Source organism: Mustelus asterias, chromosome 12 (assembly GCF_964213995.1).
Source record: "Mustelus asterias chromosome 12, sMusAst1.hap1.1, whole genome shotgun sequence".
In the NCBI taxonomy this organism is placed as follows: Eukaryota; Metazoa; Chordata; class Chondrichthyes; order Carcharhiniformes; family Triakidae; genus Mustelus; species Mustelus asterias.
The window spans coordinates 79,863,942-79,889,349 of NC_135812.1; the positions used below are offsets into that span (position 1 = coordinate 79,863,942).

At 43.5% G+C, this 25,408-nt stretch overlaps 1 protein-coding gene across 5 annotated transcripts in view; it reads left to right on the top strand.

Moving 5' to 3' along the window:
• Positions 1-25,408, top strand: part of LOC144501616 (neuronal-specific septin-3-like) — a 305,860-nt gene that overhangs the window by 107,792 nt on the left and 172,660 nt on the right. The gene's annotated exons all lie outside the window — the stretch shown is intronic.

Below are 25,408 nucleotides of genomic sequence, written 5' to 3' on the forward strand. Positions count from 1 at the left end.
AACTGACCCCTCTAACGAGCTAGAGCTATAACAATTCCAGTCAATATTAGTCAAGTTAAAATCCCCCATAACAATTGCCCTATTACTTTCACTCCTAAGCAGGATTGACTCCGCAATCCTTTCCTCAACCTCTCTACAACTTTTAGGAGGTCTATAAAAGACTCCCAACAGGGTGACCTCTCCTCTCCTATTTCTAATCTCCGCCCATACTACCTCAACAGATAAGTCCTCATCAAACCTCCTCTCTGACACTGTGATACAATCTCTGACCAATAATGCTACCCCTCCCCCTCTTCTACCTCCTTCCCTACTTCGACTAAAACATTTGAACCCCGGGACCTGCAGCATCCATTCCTGCCCCTGCTCTATCCATGTCTCTGAAATAGCCACAACATCGAAGTCCCAGGTACTGATCCACGCTGCAAGTTCACCCACTTTATTGCGAATACTCCTGGCATTGAAGTATACACATTTCAAACCCTGCTCCACCCCACCTCTGCAATGCCGTGCATTGCAGTCCCCATCCATGCATCCCTCACTTTCAGCCCCACTACTCAGGATCCCTCCCCCCCCCCCCCCTCCCCCGAATCAGTTTAAACCTCCCTGCATGGCCTTAGCAAATTTACCCCCCAGGATATTGGTCCCCTTCTGATTAAGGTGTAGACCATCCTTCTCATAGAGGTCACACCTTCCCCAGTACGAGCCCCAATTGCTTAAGTACCTGAACCCCTCCCTCCTGCACCATCCCCTCAGCCATGAATTCAAACCTTCCCTCTCCCTATTCCTCTCTAAACTATCCCGTGGTACAGGCAAGAGTCCAGAGATAACCACTCTGTCAGTCTTGGCCTTTAGTTTCCACCCCAACTCCATAAATCCCTGCCTAATATCCCCTTCCCCTATCCTCCCTATGTCGTGTGTCCCCACATGTACAATAACTTGTGGTTTATCTCCCTCCCCCCTAAGAGTCCTGAATACCCTGTCAGACACATCCCGGACCCCAGCCCCTGGTAGGCAACACACCAACCCTGAGTCCCTACCTTTAGTTCCGACCCTCCTATCTGTCCCCTTAATTGTGGAGTCCCCAATCACAAGGCCCAGTCTTTTACAGCCCCTAACCACCTGAGCTTTCTCACTCGGCTCACCCCCAGAGATCTGCTCTCTATGCTCAGTTGATTCCTCCTCAACTGTAGCCTCCAGCACCGAAAACCTATTATGGAGGGGAACCGCCCCAGGGGATTGTCTTCCCGATTGCTTCTTACCCCTCCTCCTGGCATTGACCCAAGCCTCATTTCTAGGAGTTACTATTTCTCTATAACTCCTATCAACTTCCACCTCCGCCTCCCGAATTATGCGGAGTTCCTCTAACTCCCCCTCCATCTCCTTTACACGCTCCTCCAGAAGCTGCAATCTAATGCACTTCTTACAACTAAAATCTCCTGAAACACTACTGGATTTCCTCACCACATACATCCCACAGGAGATGCAGCATACTGCCTGAACTGCCATCCCTGAAGCCATTACCAGCAAGAAAAAAAGAAAACAAAAAACTTCCCCACACTTATAATTAGGTTAGAGGAGGATGGAAGGGTGGGATCCTCTACCAGTGTAGAGGATCGGGTATCTCCTCTGCACCAATTTATAGGGCTAGGGGCCCGAGAGAAAAAAAAACTACAGCTACCGGCAGGCTTCGCGATGCGGCCTTCCGGTTTCCGTTAATTACAAAAAACCTCCCGAAAATTAGACAAAAAAAACCCAGAATTTACTCACAGTCCGCGCTCTCTCTCTCACCGCTCACAGTCTCCACCCCGCAGGTCCGCTCCCAGAGGAACACTGAGGCCGATACCCCGAGGCGAGTACTTATAAGGTAAGTGAGAGAAAAAAAAACTACAGCTACCGGCAGGCTTTGCGATGCGGCCTTCCGGTTTCCGTTAATTACAAAAAACCTCCCGAAAATTAGACAAAAAAAACCCAGAATTTACTCACAGTCCGCGCTCTCTCTCTCACCGCTCACAGTCTCCACCCCGCAGGTCCGCTCCCAGAGGAACACTCGGCAGTAATTTCAAATGACCCTGTGGAGTTCGAGTTTTCCACCTGTATGAATGTCAGAAATGGGGGCAGCGTTTTCAGATCTGGTGTCTCCTACCATTTTAAAGGTGGATGGAATCTTCCCAACTCCACAAAAATCCAACTCCTTGAGTCTTACAGAATTCTATGCTGCTTCATTTCCTCAGGATTAAAATGACAGATCTAGAACACTTCTTTTTTCTAAATTCGCATCCACAGTCAAATATGTAAGAAGAAACAGAACAACACATTTTGGAACATTGTGTAGCCATCTTGCAATATTTGGACAGTTTATATCAGCGATGGGCAACCTAGGCTAGAGAGTGGGCCTCAAGTGGCCCTTCTTCATAGCAGTAGGCCGTAATATTGAAAACAGGTTTATTCAGTAAAAAAAAGTCACTTACTTTATTCCCAGCAATAAAATCTGTAGCCATATCCAGCAGAGAAACAAAATGATCAGCATGTTGGGAAATGAGAAGCCAAACCATGTGGCAAAATTAACCACCTCTCCATTGTCCGGATAAATCCTTGAAAACAACAATCTCAAAGTCAAATAAAACCCTTAGTACCCTCGCATCCTTTCATAAAACATCCCCTGAGGGATCTTATTTTGATTCATTCTTGGGGCATAAGGGGTGATCTTATAGAGGTCTACAAAATAATGAGGGGTACAGATCAGCTAGATAGCCAATATCCTTTCCCAAAGGTAGGGGAGTCTAAAACTAGAGGGCATAGGTTTGTGAGAGGGGAGAGATACAAAAGGGTCCAGAGGGGCAATTTTTTCACACACAGGGTGGTGAGTGTCTGGAACAAGCTGCCAGAGGTGGTAGTAGAGGCGGGTACAATTTTGTCTTTTAAAAAGCGTTTCGACAGTTACATGGGTACGATGGGTATAGAGGGATATGGGCCAAATGCGGGCAATTGGGATTAGCTTGGGGATTTTTTTAAAAAGGGCAGCATGGACGAGTTGGGCCGAAGGGCCTGTTTCCATGCTGTAAACCTCTGACTCTATGATCTCCTAAATAAGATTAAATACATTTACTACACGCCAAATATTTCATAAGTTACAGAAAATGCTAATCATATATTAATAGAGCTTTCACCAATTTCAAATGGTAAAAGCAGAAGAAATATTTACAGTTTAGACGCAGAGGGAGTGCATGGCTCTCACGGTCAACGTTGTGAGCAATCAGCATGCACCTCACTTCACTTGCCCTTGCTTTGCATGCAGATCACTTCAGTCATACCAATAGGAAAATAACTACCCAGATGGAAATCAGTGGAATGTGACAACCCTGTGCGTGGGCAATAGTGAACAAAATGTTTCGTGGGCTGCGCTCAATCCAGATGGGCCACATGTGGCCCATAGGCCGCAGGTTGCCCACCACTGATTTTTATATGGTCAAAAAGTTGCTCTGGTGAAGTGATCTTTTTATTTAAGTGAATAGACTTTGCACTGTTTATAAGACCATCTGTAAAGATTATGAATGGGAATCTTAAATTGTCAGAGTTCGGTCACAATTAATGATTGGAAATCACTTTTGAGAATTGTGTGTTAATCATGTCAGTGAGGATAATTGAATACCTCCAATACAAGGTGGATTTTAATGTCGACAATGGGGTTTTTGCCCACTGGCTGGAGAACCATGTTGCCTCTTTCGGGAAGGCCCGTCACATGCCAATCAGGCATTTAACTGGGCAGTGACAGGTGTTCCCCAGGATCAAAGACCCCAGGGACAGAGGTTCCACTGCTGAGAGTTGCTGACCAATCGGAGGCCAGCAACTCTTTCATTGGTTGGCAGTGTCACCAGGTAGGAGGCAGCTGCTGCCTGAATGGTACACACCAAGGCTCAGGATCACCCAGTAATGGTGAGAGAGAGATCTACAGCAAGGGCTGGAGAGTGGCTCTGAGCAAGTTCCCCTTCAAAGCATTGCAAGCCCAACAGGGTTTGCTTTTTGAGTTTCCTGCATGGCAATTCTCTTGCCTGCTGAGTGAATACAGTGGTGACAGAATGAGGCCTTTTAGTGGGATTAATTTCCCATTTTAGGGCCTCAATTGGTGGCAGAGTAGGGAGGCTACCCATGAGTCTTCCTACCTCAGACTTAATCAGGGCAGAGTTGGGAAGGTAACAGTATCTCCACCTGCCACCCTCCAACATAATTAAATGCCCTCTGATACTAAACTTGCCATGGGGAAGAGCATTATATTCGAGCCATACATTTTAGGCATTTTGCAACTTGGGTAATGTAAAATAGGTTTGTGTGGAATGTAGATGGAGTTGCTTCCATTCCAATCATGTCAAGGAATATACGTTTAGGATTTCAGAAAATGTAAAGGCTTTTTCTGCCTCTGCTATGTTGCTGTCTGACATTAGAAAGCCGAACTCGCGTGTGGCAGGGGGCAACTGGCAAGTTGCAGTTCAACATAACGTAGATGTTTTGTAGGATCTTGAACATGTGAGAAATGCTCCATGTTACTTCCGAAGTACTTCAAAGGAAAAGGAGGATTTTAAATCTAGCAAGGGTGACCAAAAGCTTGGTCAAGGCATTACATTTTTAAGAAGGACTGGGTCAGGGAGGATTTTTGGGAATTAATTCCGGAACGCAACCTTAACAGATGAAGACATGTCTGTCAATGATGAACAGGTTTTCACTGGGGATTGATAGGGATGAGAGTGGATGTAGGGTTGAAGAAAATATCAGATTCAGGAAAGGGCAAGGTGAGGGTGGGAATCCAAATATAATGCTAAGAATCTTAATTTGATTTTGATTAATTATAGTCACATGTATTAGTATACAATGGAAAGTACTGTTTCTTGCGCACTATACAGACAAAGCAGACCATACATAGAGAAGGAAAGGAGAGAGAGTGGAGAATGTAGTGTTACAGTCATAGCTAGGGGATAGAGAAAGATCAACTTAATACGAGGTAGGTCCATTCAAAAATCCGATGGCAGCAGGGAAGAAGCTGTTTTTGAGTCGGTTGGTATGTGATCTCAGACTTTTGTATCTTTCTCCTGACAGAAGAAGGTGGAAGAGAGTATGCCCGGGGTGTGTGGGGTCCTTGATTATGCTGGCTGCTTTTCTGAGGCAGCAGGAAGTGGAGACACAGATTGAGAGGTGATGAACCAATGCAAGTCTGAGGACAAGGTGATGGGAAAGCATGACTGTGAGTGGCTTGGGAAATGTTTGAATGAGCATAGAGGGTGACCATAAAGGAAGTTTGACTAACTTGATTCTGGTGAGTTCCAGTAGTTGACGGCCTGAGACAGGGCCAGAGAGGCAAGGTGTTGTTGGAGTTGGAGGTAGATGATGTTGAGTTTGGAATTGAAAAATATGCTGAGGTTGTAATGATCTGAGACAAGGGTTAGGACATTGGATGGAGTCAATGTGTTCATGGTGAAAATTAAAGATGAAGAGGGCAATCTTACCAAAAGAATTCTAAGTGCTTAACGAGCGAGAAAACGAGAGTTTTAGACTCGTTTTTTGGGTGCGTTTTTAAAAAAAGCAATGTTATAGCACTTAGTTAAAAAGAAGTGCCAGGATGCGATTCTCACCACTAGGGGAGGGAAGAGCCTAATCTTGCCAATTAAGCCAGCTGCTGAGCTCTGCTGGGCACCGTTGCTGGACCCAAATCTTGGAACTTCCTTCCTTGATATTAATCTGATAAACCTTCAAATTGTTTGGAAAAGGAACTCCACTTCCCCATGGTGTTTTGAGTATTTGACGGTGTATTTAATCATTTTTGTGGTTGCGGCAACAGTTGTTGATGAAAACAAAAGGACTCAGAAATAGCCTGTAAGAGGTAACTTTCAGGAAGTGGCAAGGCAGACTCCAGACTGTTGTGGCATGGTTAATAATGTCGGCAGACAGTTAGACATCCTTATTCATGGAGTATGATCAAGTGGGCGGCACGATGGCACAGTGTTTAGCACTGCTGCCTCATAGCGCCAGGGACCTGTGTTCGATTTCTGACTTGGGTCACTGTCTGTGTGGAGTTTACACATTCTCCCTGTGTCTGCGTGAGTTTCCTCCCAGTGCTCCATTTTCCTCTCACAGTCCAAAGATATGCAGGTTTGGTGGATTGGTCATGTTAAATTGCCCCTTATTGTCAGGGGGACTAGCTAGGGTAAATGCATGGGGACAGGGCCTGGGTGGGTTTGTGGTTGCTGCAGACTCGATGGACCGAATGGCCTCCTTCTGCTCTGTAGGATTCTGACATCTTCCCTCACAGTTCATTAGGCTGTTTTAATGAATGATACATTTGAACTAAATAGTTGCAAAATACAACCTGTTTCTACATAGGAACTGTGTACATGTCGAATATTCTTTATCCAAACTCTTGGGGTTGATTGTGTTTCAGATTTCAGATGTTTTTGGATACTGCATGAAGGCTACGTTAGAATGGCTGAAGCCTAGACCAGTTATCGTCGAAAATAAATAAAATGACTAGAAAAGTAAGATGTGCTCCTGAATAATAAAAGTCTGGTGAGGTTCGTGTCAGCTCGGGTCACAGACTTCCCATGCTAAAGGTTGATATTCAAAAGTAATATGGTGTTTGGAAGTGTTCAGTTTTCAGATTTATGGATAAAAGACGCTCTCAGCCTGTTGGCGTAAGGATCTACTTGCAGCCTCTGTGTCTGCTTTGACCAGATTTTTCTGTACTGTTGGCTACACAGCAATAGACCAAAACTTGTTCAACATTTAAAAATAATGTAACTGAGTAACAGTTTAATGAAGAGGATAATTTTTCATCTGCGTATGTTGCTTTGTTTACTTTTTAATGATTTATTCTTTGAATGTGGACGTTGTTGGCAAGGCCAAACTTTATTTCCCAACCTCAAGCTGCCGCCTTGAACTGCTGCAGTCCGTGTGGTGTAGGCAAACCTACAGCATGGTTAGGAAGGGAGTTTCTGGATTTTGACCCAGTTGACAGCGCAGGAATGGTGATATCCCAAGTCAGGATGGTGAGTGACTTGGGATCACTGCAAGAGATGGTGTTCCCATGCATCTGCTGCCCTTGTCCTTCTGGGTACAGAGGTCGTGATGCTATCAAAGAATTCTTTGCTTCCAATTCTGCTTTATGCCACCCTCGAAGGAACAAAAGCAAGCATAATTAGTTTTCTAAAGGTCTGTGATTTAAAGTTTTATTTTATTAGTGTCACAAGTTGTCTTGCATTAACACTGCAATGAAGGTACTGTGAAAATCCCCGAGTTGCCACACTCCGGTGCCTGTTCAGGTACACTGATGGATAATTTAGCATGGCCGATGCACCTAACCAGCACGTCTTTCAGATTGTTGGAAGAAACCGGAGCACCCGGAGGAAACCCACGCAGGCATGGGGAGAAATGCAGACTCTGCGAAGACAGTGACCCAAGCCGGGAATCGAACCTAGGTCCCTGGCAGTCGTGCTAACCGCTGTGCTACCGTATGATCGGCATAAGGCTGTGAAAGAGTTTCGGTGCTCACAATGTTGAAAAAGATCACCTCGCAACTTCGTGAACCTGATCCAGTGCCCGTATAATGTTTGATTTGTATGTCATGTTGAAATTAAACTGGGCTGACAAAAAAGGTGGGCATTATTTCAATATCCACTAGATGGCATTTGACATCAGCTGTTGAGCGTTGCCAGCTCTTGATGTATAATCCATTCTGCTGAGAACTGAGTAACATTTTCAAGTAAAACAAAACAGAATAACATTCCCAGTAAAACATCTTCCGCTAGTCTGAGTCCAAAGAGATTTAAAAGTTTTTAATTGTTCTGCTGACCTGTTTATTAAAAAAAATCAACTTCCATTTTTTTAAAAAATTCCAGAATTGCCCCTTGATTTCTCTGAAAGATAGAATCCCTACAGTGCAGAAAGAGGCCGTTCGGCCCATCAAGTCTGCACCGACTCTCCGAAAGAACATTCCACCCTGGCCCTCCCCTCTACCCTCTTCCCGTAAACCCATACCTATGGGCGGCACTGTGGTTAGCACTGCTGCCTCACAGCGCCAGGGACTCGGGTTCAATTCTCAACTTGTGTCACTGTGAGGAGTCTGCACGTTCTCCCTGTGTCTGCGTGGGTTTCTTCCGGGTGCTCCGGTTTCCTCCCGCAGTCTTAGACGTGCTGGTTAGGTGCATTGGCCATGCTAAATTTTCCCTCTGTGTACCTGAACAGGCACCAGAGTGTGGCGACTCCGGGATTTCCACAGTAACTTCATTGCAGTGCGAATGTAAGCCTACTTGTGACACTAGTAAATAAACTTAAACATAACAAACAATTGCCATGGCCAATCCACCTAACCTGCCAGAAAAGCATTTATCAACTCTTTGTCAAAGTCTTTAATTTCCCACTTTTTCAAATGCATATTTAAAATGATTGTTTAATTTTGTATTGCTGCTGGAAATTTATCTTGTACACATTCATTCTGCTGGTGTTTATTGGTCTGAAAGATCAATTTATGTGCAATATGACATTTACAGATTCACTTTAAGAAGTCAAAAGCAGATAGAAAAAGAAAAACATTTCTGAAGCCAAGCCCTTTTAGAAATAACAAAAGTTGCAATTGTTCTGTGCTCCTTGTGTTCAATCTGATGCCACGAACTCTGACAAAATTGACCATTGAAAAAAAGAGTTTCCTAATGAGGACTTCACCATTTGTCTGTAAATAGCCTAAAATGCGAAACCCTCGAGGATTTGTTAGGCTGGAAAACAGCACTTCCTTAAGCATATGGAAACAATTTCTTTTGTGGGATTGTGGCCTTTGCCAACTTTAAAATAGGAATCATATGATGAGTAAGCAGATATGATCATTGTTTGTGAGGAGCTGTAGTCTGTTCCGCAACATCTTGTAATCTGGGACTTAAAAACGAGGGGCAGACAATCATCTGAAGTGTTTCAGGTGGTTTCTCTCTGAGCGATGTGACTTCACGTCAATAATTAAAGGGGGGAATGCATTCCGTACTTTGGGAGGCAAAATCTCCAGCTCTTTGTTGCAGGCCTGCCCCATCCGTTGTGTAGTGGCCTCTGATTTGCCTCTGGTAGTCTCTTTGGGAGTAGGGGGTAGGGGGGCACAGAGGATAGACCCTTTAGTAATAAAATTGTGCTGCAAGATGTCAAAGGCAATGGACAGCACATACATACAATGGTGACAGGTCAGTCTTTGCAGACTAATGCCCACGTCATATGGAGTTTGCCAATCAGTGTTACCTCCTTTTGCTGGGTGAGTCGCGACACTGCATTATACAGCCAGAGACGCCCACATCCTATGGACGAATATATATATTTAAAAATACTGACTATTTTCACTGCTCTGGGTGGAGTTAACTTGATGTCAAATTTCTTTTTCAACATCGCATGTACATTGGAAGCCTGCTACCTCTAAATCCATAGGGTGAAATTCTCTGGCCTCACAACTGTGTGTTTCCTGTTAGAAGTCTCACAACACCAGGTTAAAGTCCAACAGGTTTATTTGGTAGCAATTACCATAAGCTTTCGGTTGGCAGAAGGTGACGTGTGGTTCACTAGCAGCGGGATTCTCTGGTCCCACTGCAGTCAATGGAAATTCCCATTGATGTCACCCCATGCCTGCAGGAAACCTGCGGACAGGGGCGCAGTTCCGGCGTGAACGGCCGGAGAATTCCGGCCATAGATTTGAAGTCATTCAAAACTGTTGCCAAGTCCCATTGGCCCATTAGCCCTGTGCTTGCTGACCTACACTGGCTTCTGATCAAGCAATGCCTCCATTGCCTCAAATTCTCATCCTTGTTTTCAATATAGCATCCTACCGCTGTGATCTCCTCCATCCTCCGTCCTCTGATATAGCTGCACTCATCTAATTTTGGCTTCTTGAACATCCTCAATTTCAATCACTCCACTATTGGTGGACCTGTCCTAAGCTGTCTAGAATATATGCTCTGGAAATCCCTTCCTAAATCTCTCTGCTTCTTTGCCTCTTTTTCCTCCATTTATGATGTCCCTGGAGATCTGGTGGTGCTGTAGATAGCACCCCTTCCTCTGGACCAGAAGCTCCAGATTCAAGTCTAATACCAAGACTTGTTGACCACAAAGCAGCATTCAGAAAGTGTAAATGCGCTGATAATCAACTCGGGAATCTTTCCACCAATTCCGCATTATACCCCAAAGAGTAAAAAACACCTTTTGCCATCAGCATAATTGGTGACATTGGTGCTAAATCCTACGAGCGTCAGGAAACCAGGTTCTCACTGGTGAGATTGCAATTCCTGATTTTTCCCCACCATTAGCCAGTGACATCACAAGATTCCCACCCAGAAAGGGTGGGTATCTCATTTCAATATATTTTAATACATTTACATCTCATTACATCCCCCTTCACTGACCTTCACAACATCTATATAAAAATAAGAATCCGCTGAGGAGCATTGCCGGAGGTGCCAAGGTAAGTCTAGCCCCAGGGATAGAGATACATTCCTGGGCAGTTCCAACCTGGTAGTGTCAGGAGTGGGCCCTGTGGGGAGTCCCTTGGAGAGGCAGTGGGAGAAGGGGGGGTTCCACCTTTGTGTGTTGCGGGACAAGCCCAATGTCCTTCATACCTGTGAGGATGAAGGGAGTGCCCGACACTTCTGTGATGGTCAGAGCGGTAACAGCCCTGGTACACTGAGGGAGAATTTAACATGGTCAATGCACCTCACCAGCACGTCTTTCAGACTGTGCGAGGAAACCGGAGCACCCGGAGGAAACCCACGCAGACACGGGGAGAACGTGCAGATTCCACACAGACAGTGACCTAAGCCGGGAGTCGAACCTGGGTCCCTGGCGCTGTGAGGCAGCAGTGCTAACCACTGTGTCACCGGGGAGGTGAGGTGGGGGGTAGGGGGGTGTGCTCCTCCATGCCTGTGGGGGGGGCTGAAGGTGGAAGTTTATTTCCAGTGCAGATCGGAGCACCCTTTAAAGATGGCATCCCGATCTCTATGGAGCCACTACACCAGAGTGATGGCATAAACCACACCCCAGAATTTCTGTGCTGAAATCTGGCCTGAAAACTCGGCTGGGCATCTAGAGAAATACACGGCAGCTTTGTAACGTCCTGACACTCTGACAAATTTAGGTACAGTTTGTGTGTGTGTGTGTGTTTGTGAAGATTGTGTGTGTTTGTGAAGATGCACTGATAAACATGATGGTCCTTAAAGACCTATACCTTTCATCAAGCATTGGCTATGTCTTAATATCACTGTACTTGGCTGGATGTCAAATTTTGCTTTAGAATTCTCCTGTGAATGCCTTGAGACATTCTATAACATTAAACACATGTATAAATACAAGTTGTTATTGTTTTGAAGGAAAGAGAAACTAAAATGTCAGTACAGGAGGGAACATCAGCCATAAAAACAGATAAATGAAATAATTATTGTAGTGGCTGCAGTTGTCCTTCAACCAAATATGTGCAATATTGTGGTGATGAATAAATCATAGCAATCCCAGTTCATTGGAATTGATTTATATTCATCAGGTCATCTCTGAGCATATCACCTGAATGTCTCCATCATCAAGAATGCAGCACTTGCTCAGTATTAGAATCGTAGAATCCTACAATGCTAAATAGTCCATTTGACCCATCAAGTCTGCACAGACCACAATCCCACCCAGGCCCTATCCGCATAACCCCATGCATTTACCCTAGCTAATCCCCCTGACACTAAGGAACAATTTAGCATGGCCAATCCACCTAATCTGCACATCTTTGGACTGTGGGGGGAAACCCGAGCACCCGGATGAATCCCACAGACACGGGGAGAACATGCAAACTCCACACATACAGTCACCCAAGCTGAGATTCGAACCTGGGTCCCTGACACTGTGAGGCAACAGTGCTAGCCACTGTGCCACCCCATTTTTCTATTTTAAAATTTAAAGAGCAGGGAATTTAAATGACCTGAAAGCTTGACCGTTTCACAGAGCTTTTCCATTTTTAAGCGGGTTGATATCAACTTTTAACAATCCCAAATGAGTACCCCGCCTCATAGAATTATAGAATCCCTACAGTGCAGAAGGAGGCCATTTGGCCCACCGCACATGCATCGACTATAACCACACCCTGGATTGCACTGGTCGATTCTCTGCTCATGTGTTGGAATGGGACTCGGGGCTGAAATTGACAGTGATAAATCGAATGACTGCCCTCTGCAAGATTGGATGTTGTTGAGTCAGGAAACAGCTCCTCACTCCACCGCCGCCCCCCCCCCCCCCCCCCCCGTCCAAATATAATGCCTATCTGTAATAATATGAAAGGTGTAAAACTGGAAGCCCACCAAACCCTCACACCCCCATCACCCTGCTCTTTCTCTCCCCCCACCCCCCTCCCCCCCCCCCCCCCCCCCAATACACATACACGCACTTTCTAAAGACACGCAATTATCTGGTAGTTAAGGCAATTAAAGTTGCAATGGACTAAAAATTTCCATGCTCAGGGTCAATTGGGGGGAGTGAGTCTTGGCAGTTGAACATGGGGAGGCAATGCCCTCGTGGTATCATCATTAGCTGAATTTCTAGATTAATAATCTATTGTTCTGGGGATCCGGGTTTGAATCCCACCACGGCAGATGATAAAATTTGAATTCAATATAAAAATCTGAAATTAAGAATCAACTGATGACCATGAAACCATTGCATAACAGATAAATACAGTCAAAAAGCGAGAGGGTTTGATGCCATAATGGGATTCCCTAATGTGCTGGAAGTCATCGACTGCACAGGCTGTTTATTGAGGGACACGTGGACCTGCCAGAGGAATTCATGAACCACAAGGACTTTCATTCCTGAATGTCCAACATGTAGGTGACCACTGCCAAAGGATGATTCAGGCCTTTGCGCTATAACTTGAGGTAGCAATGGAGATCATTCAACTTCTGGTGTTGCCGAATAGTTTTTTGACTCGCACAATGAGTGGTTGCTTCACCATTGGCCCAAATAACCAGTGGTGCGGAATCAACTTCCAGAATTATTCATTGGGAGGAAAGGAATCATTTCTTCTTTATTTGTGACATGCACGTAGCTCGGTGATGGTCAACCTGTGGTCTAGGGGCCACATGTGGCCCATCTGGGTTCTGAGTGCGGCTCATGAGATCTTGTTGACTGTTGCCCATGTGCAGGGTTGTCACGTTATCCTAGTTTCCATCCATGTAGCTTTTTTCCTACCAGCAAAACTGAGGTGTAAAGCATGGGCATGTTGAAGTGAGGGGTATGCTTATTGCAAACAATATTGACAGAGAGAAGTGTGCTCCCTCTCTGCCCAATCAAGGGTAAATATTTATTTTGAAGTTGATTACAGTTCTATTAATATATGAATGACTAAGTGTTTTTATAACTTATGAAATATTCAGTATGTATTCAATCTTATTCAAGGGTCATATTTGGTGAACATGCCCGATTTTCAATATTGCGACCCACTGAGATGAAGGAGGGCCACTCATGCAACCCACTCATTAGCCAAGGTTGCCCATCATGAATGTAGCTTCTCCCTACAGGATGTTGACCTAGTTGGAACAACATTCCCTGATGAAACTATATAATCTTCCATCAAAAGTCTTTGCAGTCAGGTGCCAGAGAATCTTGATACAGAATCAGATTTTTAATGTATTTTGAATAGTTTCAGAGATTGTGGAAGAATTTAATGTAGGAATGTATCTACTGCATCAAGGCAAATGTGTTAATCTGTTTGTAGCTTTGGATCCCAAATCATTTATTGGATTACCAAACCTTTTTCTAGGATCCTGAGAATTTGGATCAAGATTTTATCCTTTTGTACATTTTTTTGGCAATCAGAATCCAACATGATGCAGACAACATCTTAGCTGCTTGTAAAATCTTGAGCAGAGTGGAACCATGTCTACAGAAACACTCCATACCTTTCAAGTTCCAATTTCTCAGAATTTTTGCTTAGTTGTTTTTTTTTATTCTTCAGTTCTTGCTCAATATTGAAAATATACCAATTACCGAATGGGGTTCAGTTTGTTTCATTTTCTCTTCTGCTTATATTTTACAAAAAAGACTGAAATACAAAAAAAGACAGCCTTGTGCTTCTGCATTGAGGTGTATTTCCTAAAATTTGGGGCATTTGTTTTACCTGAAGGTTTCCAAGCAAAATTTCAGTCGGCAATAGAATGTTGAATGGAATCCGCAGGGGGAGTTTTACAACCCTGCTGTGGTGGAGGTGGGGCCATAAAATATGGGGAGCAGTTCCCTTTGGCAGGACTGTAAAATAATGCCTGCATCAAATTCCGTCCCACAGTCCTGCTCCTCAACATGACTCATTCTTTAAGGTGTCTTATTTTAGTCTGAATTGTAGTTAAAACTAATTTGAGTAGTTTGGATGAAGTCTTTCACCATCCGTGAGTTGATGAATAAACCTGAATAGATCAGTTAGACTGGAACAGTTGTTTAAAATAGAACAAAAAAACAGAACTTGCTTTCACATAAAAATACTTTTCACAACCTTGAGAATCCCAAGGTGCTTTACAGTCAGTGAACCTTTTGACATGTACTCGCTATTATAATGCAGAAAGGGCCCACATCTGACAATGCAATCATGAGCAGATAAACAGTTTTGGTGTTGAGTAAGGGATAAACATTGGCCCAGACACTGGGAGAACTGTTCTGCTTCAAGTAGCACCATGGAATCTTTTACATCCACCCCCGCCAAGAAGACCAGACAGGGTCCTCTGCAGCCCCCCCCCCCCACCCCCCTGCCAGTGGACGAGAAAACCAGACAGGGTCTCAGTTTAACATTTCTAATAGCCGGCACCTCGAACAGTGCAGCATTCCCTCACTACTGCATTGAGGTGCCAGCCTTCTCAGCTTTCTGGAGTGGGACTTGGACCCACTATCTTCTGACTCCTCCGAGGTGAGAGTGCAATCAACTGAGCAATGGCTGATGCTTCCAAATTACCTAAACCATCACCAGACCTACTACAGAATTAACCAATTATTCCAGCAATACAAATATCCCCCGATGGCTCAATTGGTAAGTATTTATGGAATTGAGGCGCACATACCAAACAGGTTCCACATTTGATCTCTGATCTGTGCTGAGTTGAATTATGGAGGAGATTCAAGTGTTGATTATTGAGGGAGTTGCTAACACTGGTAACTGGCTAAAATGGTGCCCATTATAAAAAAAAAGGGTAATTAACCACTTTGCCCCATTAATCTTACTTCAGACCTGTCTTAAAAAAAAATGGAATTGAATATAAGTAAATTTAAGGATTGTGCCTTCACGCCAGCTAGATATCCTTCCCTAAGCCTCACCTACCTCTATTCATGCCTTTTAGACACTCCTCATATTCATCACTCTAAGCAAGGCTCTCGCTCAGCCCGCCAAGCAATGTCTCTGCTCTTAAAGGTACCAAAATCCATATTGAGAGATTTTCACTTCCATTCCCTTTCTCACCTTATTTTTACTTTTCTTTCTTCTTTTCCCCCTCCTTCCCTTACCTCCCTTCCTGCCCAAATTCTTCCCTTTCCCTTTCCTATTTCCCTCTTTATTCCACTCTCTCAAGCTCCCTTACTCTTGGGGGAATCCAGAACAAGGGGACAAAACCTTAAAATCCGAGCCAGATCATTCAAGAGTCAAGTTTAGGATGTGCTTTCTTCACATTACAAAGCCCCACAACACCAGGTTAAAGTCCAACAGGTTTATTTGGTATCATGAGCTTTCGGAGCGCTGCTCCTCGATCAGGTGAGTCTACTGATCAGGTGATGAAGGAACAGCGCTCCGAAAGCTCGTGATACCAAATAAACCTGTTGGACTCTAACCTGGTGTTGTGAGACTTCTCACTGTGCCCACCCCAGTCCAACGCCGGTATCTCCAATCTCCACGTCTTCACATTAAAGGAGGGTGGAAGTGTGGAACTCTCACTCAAAAAGTGGTAGATGCCGACTCAATTTTATAATTATAAAAATGTTATGTCTTAGGAGTGAATAAATGTGGGCAGCCAATGATATAAAAGATTGTGGGATAAAGCCAGGTGAACAGAGATAAGATGGAGATCAATCATGCTTGATCTTTCTTCGTTCCTTTCCTTCCTCCCCTCCTTTTAATACTGTTCTCAAGCCAAGATTTTCAGCAACAAGGCTGTCACTGGGCCTCCATCAATATTGATCTGTTACTGACCTCCAAGAGAGAAATAAAAGCAGTTTGGGTTGACTCGCTCCTCAGTTATTCCCTACTTCCCTGAGGGGAAGTGCAGCCTTATAATGCCTCTTTTTTTCATGCATTTGGACAGCAGATGTTTTGCATGAGGAGAGTTTAAATTCGAACTGGATCTGTGCTTCAGAATAACAGATGACCGGTCATGGCAACTTTTGAGAAGAAGCTTGTTTTGATGAATTTCAATATAATTACTGACAGATTCCCTCCACTCATTTGTTTTAACTGAAGGGGAGGGGAAAGTAAAACATAATGATTTTCTTTTCTTGTGACCACAGTTTGTTCCGATTCCCAGAGCCAGAGTATTTGTTTCTAACAAAGCAAAAGTTCAAAAATAGTTTTGTATTTCAGGAAGCTGCAGTACTGGGTGTTCAGAACCACACCTTTTGGCACAGAAAATCAACTGTTGGCCAGTTTCAGTGTATGATTTGAAGATTAATCAGTTGTTTTATTTTTAATGGCAAACGTAATCCGATTTTTTTTTTTAAAGTCAGGTTAGCTTCCACTGTTCCCCATTTAAATATTCCACCATTGGCTCAGGCCAGAAAGTGAGTTGAGAATACGTCAAATTAAAACCTTTAAAAGTTTACAGGAGAAAGGGTGGTTGAGGTTCTGAACTTCTTCTGTACAGTGCAGTGAAGGTTTACCAGGCTGTTTCCTGGGATGGCAGGTCTGTCACATGAGCAGAGACCAAGTCGGTTAGGATTGTATTCCCTGAAGTTTAAAAGAATGAGAGGAGATCCCGTAGAAACTTACAAAATTCTAACGGCTCAGACAGGGTAGATTCCGAAAGAATGTTCCTGATGGTGAGGGAGTCCAGAACTAGGGGTCATAGTCTGAGGATAAGGAGTAAACCTTTTCAGACTGAGGTGGGGAGAAATTTCTTCACCCAAAGAGTGGTGAATGTGTGGAATTCACCACCACAGAATATAGTTGAGGCCAAAATGTTGGCCGATTTCAAGAAGAAATTAGATCGAGGTCTTGGGGGCTAAAGGGATCAAGGGATATGGGGGGGAAGGGGGGATCAGAATTTTGATGATCAGCCATGGTCAAAATGAATGGCGGAGCAGGCTCGAAGGGCCAAATGGTCTACTCTTGCTTCTAGTTTCTATGAATTGATATCGATTCTGTTTTTGTTTCAAAATTTAACTTTGGGTTTCTCCCTTTTTCATTTTTGCTTTGGGGATGATGGGATTCTCCATGTTTGGTCATGCTGGAGGCTCAGGATTGCTTCATTAAGCTAGGCAGCTGATGTCTCCTTGATAACAGCAGAACAGAATGATAGTCCTCTGGAAACTTGGACGAAAATGCACTCAGGCTGTCAACAATTCTGGTTTGTTGTGTTTACTTGGGGCTTGACATGAAACCAAAGTATTTTTTTTAGAGGGTCAGTCGATAAGAATCTAATGTTCAGCTGAGAGTGTGCAGATGATGGGATTCTTTACTGGGCTGAAGGTGATATTTCTGGAACAGATACACTGGACTGGATTTTTGCTATCGAGTCAAGAAATGTCCTGACTCGGCAGACCACAATTTAAAGAGCCCCATTGTCTGCAAATGTCCGTCTATCTTAAATTTTAGACATGTGGCTTGGTTAGTAGGCAAACTGTAGAAGTACTGCCTAACATTTGTTTATTAGTACTCCATACAGGTTACTGAGGAGGCATGTTCCTTGTAGAATTGATTCCAACCCCTCTCACAAGAGTCTAACACGTGATTGATAGACTGTCAGTGGTACAAAAGATGTGATGTTAGGTTGATTGGCCATGCTAAATTGACCCTAGTGTCAGGGGGATTAGCAGGGTAAAAATGTGGGGTTACGGAATAGGGCTTGGGTAGGCTTGTGGTCAGTGCAGATGTGATGGGCCGAATAGCCTCCTTCTGCACTGTAGTGATTCTATCTACATCATACATTAACATATACCATTTGTTGACCCTTTATACTATACCTCCCTTGAGTATGCTATCCTACTTTCAACAACTACATATTTAACCATTTACTTTGCTTTTCTGTTAGTTTTTTTTACAATTACTGATTCTTCCCCTCCCCAGGTCAAAGTCCTGTGGGATTCAATCTTTAATAGTATTCTTGGCCCTTGAGGAAGAGACATGAGGGCTTTTTTCTGGGTCTGGTAGTATATCATCTGCAGACCGGGACAGAACCTTGGCAGCATTGCTGGGAAGTCGAGTATAAGTTGCAGAATGACTGAGCTGCAAGGACAACAAAGACTTTCCATTGAAAGACTGATCCAAGAGGGAAGACTGAAAAGCATCTTCCTTGAAGTAGACAGGGAAAGAGCTTCAGAAGAAGAATGATCTTCAACTCCAGTAAAGACTGTCACAGCTTATCACCTATTGTATTGAAGAATAAAAAAACATTGAAGATTTAAGACCTCAATGAACTTAGACAGCAAAGAAAATAATGACCAAATTCATGTAAGAATGTTGGAAAAGAGAGATGATTTCTCTCTAACATTTTGGGAGGACTGTTTACTTTCTGTAGGTGGTGATACGACAGCCACATTTCTCTCTCAATAATGTGAACCTATTCTACCATGGGCAATGGGAATAATTGCTGACAATATGGAGACGAGATAGCCTCACCTGTAATGAGGTAACTTTCCTGTAGACCATTAAATTGGATAAGATTGCTGTAAAGGTTTCGGAAGTGCCAGAGATTCTGTGCTGACCTCCAACTCTGGAGGGCAGAACTCCAGCCGTGACGGATGTATGGGTGACAATTGCCTTTCACCCTGGAAAGTACCAGTTGTTTGGCAGTGTGATCCTTTTTGGACTCGGGCATTGCATTCTCTCTGGAAGACTCTTCATGGACAACAGGAGATAAAGTAAGCAAAACATTGGTAGATGTGGTGGAACTAAGATCTGAAGGCCGCTCAGTCACGATAAAGACAGCTGACTCTGCCAAACAGACAACAGAGACTTTCTCTGCTGTATCCATCAATTGGAATTTGAATCTTTCACCAGGACCATCAGTATTTGTGGTGCAAGGGATTCTTCCTCCTCATTCTCTGGGAACAGCCAATTTGGGTCCAGCAGGTCTTCATGGGATGGACACTGTCTGCTGCAGCCCCTTCTGTATCCACCATCTCTAGCCTTACTTCATGAAGAACTGGGAGATTCATAACTTCAATCTCCACCCCGGGTATAGTGGAGGTGTCTCTGTGAAAGGAAGGAACTTGCTGTCGAGAGTATAAACTTCCTCAACTTCCAAAGGCTGAATTTTCACTACTTCTAAACGGAAGGGTGAAGCTTGTTGCATAAAAGACAGTGAGTCATGGAAATGATGAACATCATGTGGGTTATTCTAGAATTCCTGGAAATAGGCCAACATCACTGCTCAATAGGGACGTACATTGATTATGAACAAGATAGAGAGAATGAATAATCTATTTCCCCTTGTAACTGACTGGAACAATAATCCTGCCTTTTGATTGTAAAATCTATGTCACCTGGACTTGGTAATGATGTCTGATAGATGAAATGTCATTGGCTGAAGTAAGTTGAGGTCATCTGCTAACATCAGCTCCAGTATCAATTTTAAAAGTACGATTGAAGCCACGAACTTGGACTGTTGCTGGCCAATAGTCTGAACTAAGACTATCAAATTAGGAACTCTGTAGTTTCATCTTTTTCTTGACTTTCCATTTCTTGTTTGGAATATGTCTCATAAATATTTTCCTATCTTTGACTCATGACCTAATATTGAGGGATTTTCAGAAGTGCTTGAAACGTCCAGGTTTACTGCATGGGGAGCATTCCGCACCCACTGCTGGGCACTTCTGCCATCTCTGCTAGGCTTGTGCGCCACAATGCCAGCATCTCAAAATGGCTACCATGTGAATTTTCTGACGGATTTGTTGGGCCTTCTTACGGGTGGGGCAGCGATCCCTGGGTCTACGTAGCCTACGCAGTCTGTGTAGCCTCAGATTTGTATCCCAATTATATTCTCTAAGCTTGGCCTGCCTCTGCATGCTGGGCTACTTGATCCAATGTAAGATAATCTTTGGTCTGCAGAAAGTCCGAAAATAATTTAATCATTTTTCCTAGGTTGTTCTGACCACCGGTTAAATTGTGGTCACTCAATTACTGAATTTTGCTTTGGGCTAAAATAAGGCTAAAGGCTTTAAGACATCACTCAAAGTCCATGGTGGATCCCTTGGATCCAATAGCAGATACCATTCTCCTACAGCAGAAAGAAAGGCATTTTCCCAGCCTTTTGCCTGATTTGTTGGGCTTTCTTATGGGTGAGTATGGGCCTACATCAATTATGGAGTCTATGTAGCCTGAGATTTGTGCAGATTTGTAGCCCAATGAAATGGTCTCAGCCTTGGCCTTTTTCACGAAGACCAGATGCTGCTTGGTTCCAGGGCAAATGGTGTTTCCGTAATTCCCCCTGCTGGCCTTTTTGCAGATCCTCTGGACAGGGCAAGGACAAGGCCAGTTTACCAGGCACGGTCACCATTACCTCTTTCCTGTGTGCCGCCTCCTTCTGCCAGTTTTCTTTTTATGCGTTGCTGTCAAAGTTCTTTTCACTCTGTGGTTCTTTCAATAACACCGATGTCTCCTCTGCTGCTGTCATGTTCTTGGATTATCCTTCTATCTTGGACTCCTGACATGGGACTTAGTTCTTAGACAGCCTGTAGACATATCTGGTATCTGCTTAAAACTTGTTTATTAGCGCTACATCTAAACAGATTTTACATTAAACATGTTACTCCGAGATATGATTCCACCCTCTCTCAAGAGTCTAACTCATAGCCGATTCAGGTCAATGGTACTTCATGATTCACATCATGTATTAGCATATCCCATCTTTTAACCCTTTATACTACAGCCTTTGCACACACTTTTCACTCTGGAATGGGGGGTTTTGGCGGAAGGGGAGTGTTGGAAGCAGATGGAGAGCCTAATTGAGTGGGCCTTGCTGCCCCCAAAGTTCAGAGTAAGTGCTGAGGTGGGGTGGTTAGCAGGCCTACTTTGGTTCTCTGAGAGTTTTGCTAAGTTTTATAAAAGGCAATTGGGTCCCTTGATGTTACCACTCCAAACCATCTCCATATCTGCTTACCCAGTATCCTGTATGAGCAGCCTTGGTAAGCCATGTGCAGATGAAAAAAAACAATCTAACACACACACTTGAAACTGAAAAGTATCTATCATTCATGAAACATACTTGAATATTTTAAAGCCCTTCAAGTGGACAATCTATTATAAAAACAAACATACTTTAGTAACCACATCAAATAGCCTAATGTAACTGCCAATCAAAATATGTTGGGAGTGTTCTCACCAAAATTTGGCAAAATGTCAGTTCTGGTGCGAAAACATCTGGACCGCCCCCCCATCCAATTACAAACAGATGACTCCCTGCACATGGGTCCCCCTATCTACACTATGTGCAGAACCCCATATAATAGTATGTATAATAAATGTTGGCTGAGAGCCCAAACTCCCATAAAAGGATTATGCCATGCTTTATGACGTTATAAGCTATTTTATGTGATCTTTGTCAATAATTCAATAGTTTTTTGCACAAGATAAACCAGTGTCAAGTGTTTATAACTTCTGTTAATATTTTAAAGGTCTAGTTAATTTAACATTTTATAGTTAATAACAAAAGCAGTTATTTTAAACAAAAATTATGAATGGGTATTTTAAAAGCAGTTCTAACCATGCCATAATTATTATAGGGATCATTGGCTCTGTATAGAGTATATACTGGGAGAATGGACATGCAAATACCATTGGCATTGGGGATATGAGGGGCCATGAATTTGTATGGAGGGTACATGAGGATGTGGATAAGACTTTCTGATCATATTTTTCAAAAGGTTCTTGAATCCAGACTGTAGTTCATGACTCCTCAAACACAAAGAAAAACCTAAATGCTATGTTACTCTAATCTTTCACAAGAATCCTATGCAGGGAAATTATACCCCAGATCATGGAGAGCATGAGAGAGCAAGTATTAAGAAAAGAAAGATGGTCTTATTTGCATTGATACTTATTAGAAATAAGTATAGTTTTAGGTGGGTTTAATTTAGTATTTCTGTGTAAGAAAGGGTAAACATATTGTTGGATTCATGCTGCACAAAGGTCTTTGTATGTGTGGGGGTTTTGGTTTCAGTACAAACCGTGCTTCCATTGTGCTTAGAGAGGTTATGGTTTGAAAAGTATATAAAAACTGACAGAAGCATGAGGCTGTTGCTTAGCAACCACATGCCTATTTAAGGTAGGAAGGGTTTTGGGTTTAGTTTTAACTGAATTATTTTGCAGTTGGAGATAGGATGCCAGGGATAGAAAATCTCTCACTCTGCCAGAAGAAATATTGGACAGGACAAGGGGACTGTAAAGAGGCAGACTTCCCAAAGTACCAGATAAAGTCCAGTCAAGCAGAGAATTGGGACAGAAAGAGTATCTTAGGAAGACTGAAGTTAAGGGAACAGAGACCTGGAGGTGGGATTTTCTGGCTGTGCTCACCCCAACACTTGAAAATCCACTCGAGGTCAATGGACTTTCTTTGTTGCCCCCCAGCCCACCTGCTCCAGAATCGTAGCGGGCAGTATGGGAAAATTGCCATCTAGAAGCTGAACAAAATTATGCTCAGGAAAATTCAAGGGAAAAACAGGTAAGATGTTCTGAGTTAAAGAGACAGCTGTAGTAACCAGATTCAAAGTGGGAAAGCAGATTTCAGAGGTAAAACAAAAGTTTGGTGCCATCTTGATACAGTCTTGGGAATCGAGAATTAAAGCAATGAGAGTTTGCAACAGTCAAGGCAAAGAAATCCTGAAGGGGGCGCTTTAAAATCTGGATGCTGGATACCTTGTTAAAAGTGGAGAGAGGAATGTTTGTTTGACAGTGTAGTTGGAAAATCTGGAATGGATGTGTAATGCGGATGGAAAGGAAGGTTTTAAAGCATGCCATTTTGGGGAGTGGTGGTTAGAAACTCATGTGGCGATCATCTGGGAGGCTGTTGAGAAATCCATAGAACTTCACTCGGCTTCAGAGTGGAGTGTGTGTCTCAGCACAGCCAGCTGTGTGTTTAAAGGGATTTTGTGTTCCTGAGACCTTTGTAGCTCCGGATATATTTTGTAACCTGTGTTAACTTTAAGATCTGAAGTACTTATGAAGCTGGGGGGAGGGGGGGAAGAGAAGGAATATTGTACCATAATCAAACTTTTTTTATGTTTATTAAATGTTTTTTCCTTGTTAAAACTAATTAGCAGTCATGCCAGTCTGTTCCTCCATGTTTTCAAAAGAAAAATGAATGTTATGGTCCTTTGAGCCAGAGTTCCATTCTGAGATCGTCCTGTCCAGTTATCTAACACCAATTGGCAACATAGCACATGACTAGTGACAGTGAAGCTGAGTGAATAGTGCGGAATTGACATTTGTCAATACCTGCTTGGTCTATATTTTTAATGAGACTCACTCCTGCCTTTCTAAACATTCTCCAAGTTCAGCAGAAGGTATTTATTTTGGAACCCAACAGGTGGTCCCAGATCTGCATTTTGTCATCTGTTAACTATGCTGTATAAATCATCCGAAAGTTACTTTTTCTACTTTGATTTAATGTTTCCAGTTTTTATATTTTTCATTGCTGCATTGGTTATAATACATTAAAAACATATATATTATACACGCCATATATGATGAGTCGAGCGCCACAACGAAAAACCGCACCGACCTCCTCAGAAGACAAACACGGGACACGGTGGACAGAGTACCCTTCGTCGTCCAGTACTTCCCCGGAGCGGAGAAGCTACGGCATCTCCTCCGGAGCCTTCAACATGTCATTGATGAAGACGAACATCTCGCCAAGGCCATCCCCACACCCCAACTTCTTGCCTTCAAACAACCGCACAACCTCAAACAGACCATTGTCCGCAGCAAACTACCCAGCCTTCAGGAGAACAGGGACCACGACACCACACAACCCTGCCACAGCAACCTCTGCAAGACGTGCCGGATCATCGACACGGATGCCATCATCTCACATGAGAACACCATCTACCAGGTACACGGTACATACTCTTGCAACTCGGCCAACGTTGTCTACCTGATACGCTACAGGAAAGGATGTCCCAAGGCATAGTACATTGGGGAAACCACGCAGATGCTACGACAACGGATGAATGAACACTGCTCGACAATCACCAGGCAAGACTGTTCTCTTCCTGTGGGGGAGCACTTCAGCGGTCACGGGCATTCAGCCTCTGATCTTCGGGTAAGCGTTCTCCAAGGCGGCCTTCACAACACACGACAGCGCAGAGTGGCTGAGCAGAAACTGATAGCCAAGTTCCGCACACATGAGGACGGCCTAAACCGGGAAGTTGGTTTTATGTCACACTATCAGTAACCCCCACAGCTTGCCTCCTGGACTTGCAGAATCTCACTGGCTGTCCTGTCTGGAGACAATACACATCTCTTTAACCTGTGCTTAATGCTCCCTCCACTCACATTGTCTGTATCTTTAAGACCTGGTTGGCTGTAGAGATTTGCATTCTAATCAGTATTCTGTAACTTGATTTTGTGTCTCTGTGCCCTGTTTGAGAGCAGATTTCCACTCCATCTGACGAAGGAGCAGCGCTCCAAAAGCTAATGGTATTTGCTACCAAATAAACCTGTTGAACTTTAACCTGATGTTGTTAAAATTCTTACTTTGTATGTGCCTACAGTCATAAACTGCCTCAAAATACACCTCTGCCACCAGACTTCCATGATGTGGAGATGCCGGCGTTGGACTGGGGTAAACACAGTAAGAAGTTTAACAACACCAGGTTAAAGTCCAACAGGTTTATTTGGTAGCAAAAGCCACATTTGCTACCAAATAAACCTGTTGGACTTTAACCTGGTGTTGTTAAACTTCTTACCAGACTTCCAGCCATCTCCTCTGCCTCCTTAACTCATTCAATCTGTATGATTTGTTAATTTTCATTATCTATCTCTGCCCGTGGTTCCTTTTTTAATTTTACTTTTATTCACTCTTTTCTTGATACTCGTTTTCCCTTTATTTTTTTCTGGCTCTGTTTTTACACACTTCAATCATAATAATAACCTCCGTCACTCATTTAACTGATTACTTCAAAACAAATGATTCTGTGTAAAAGAAAATCGGCTTTGAAGGAAACCAATGACCAGCAGGTGACAGTCTGC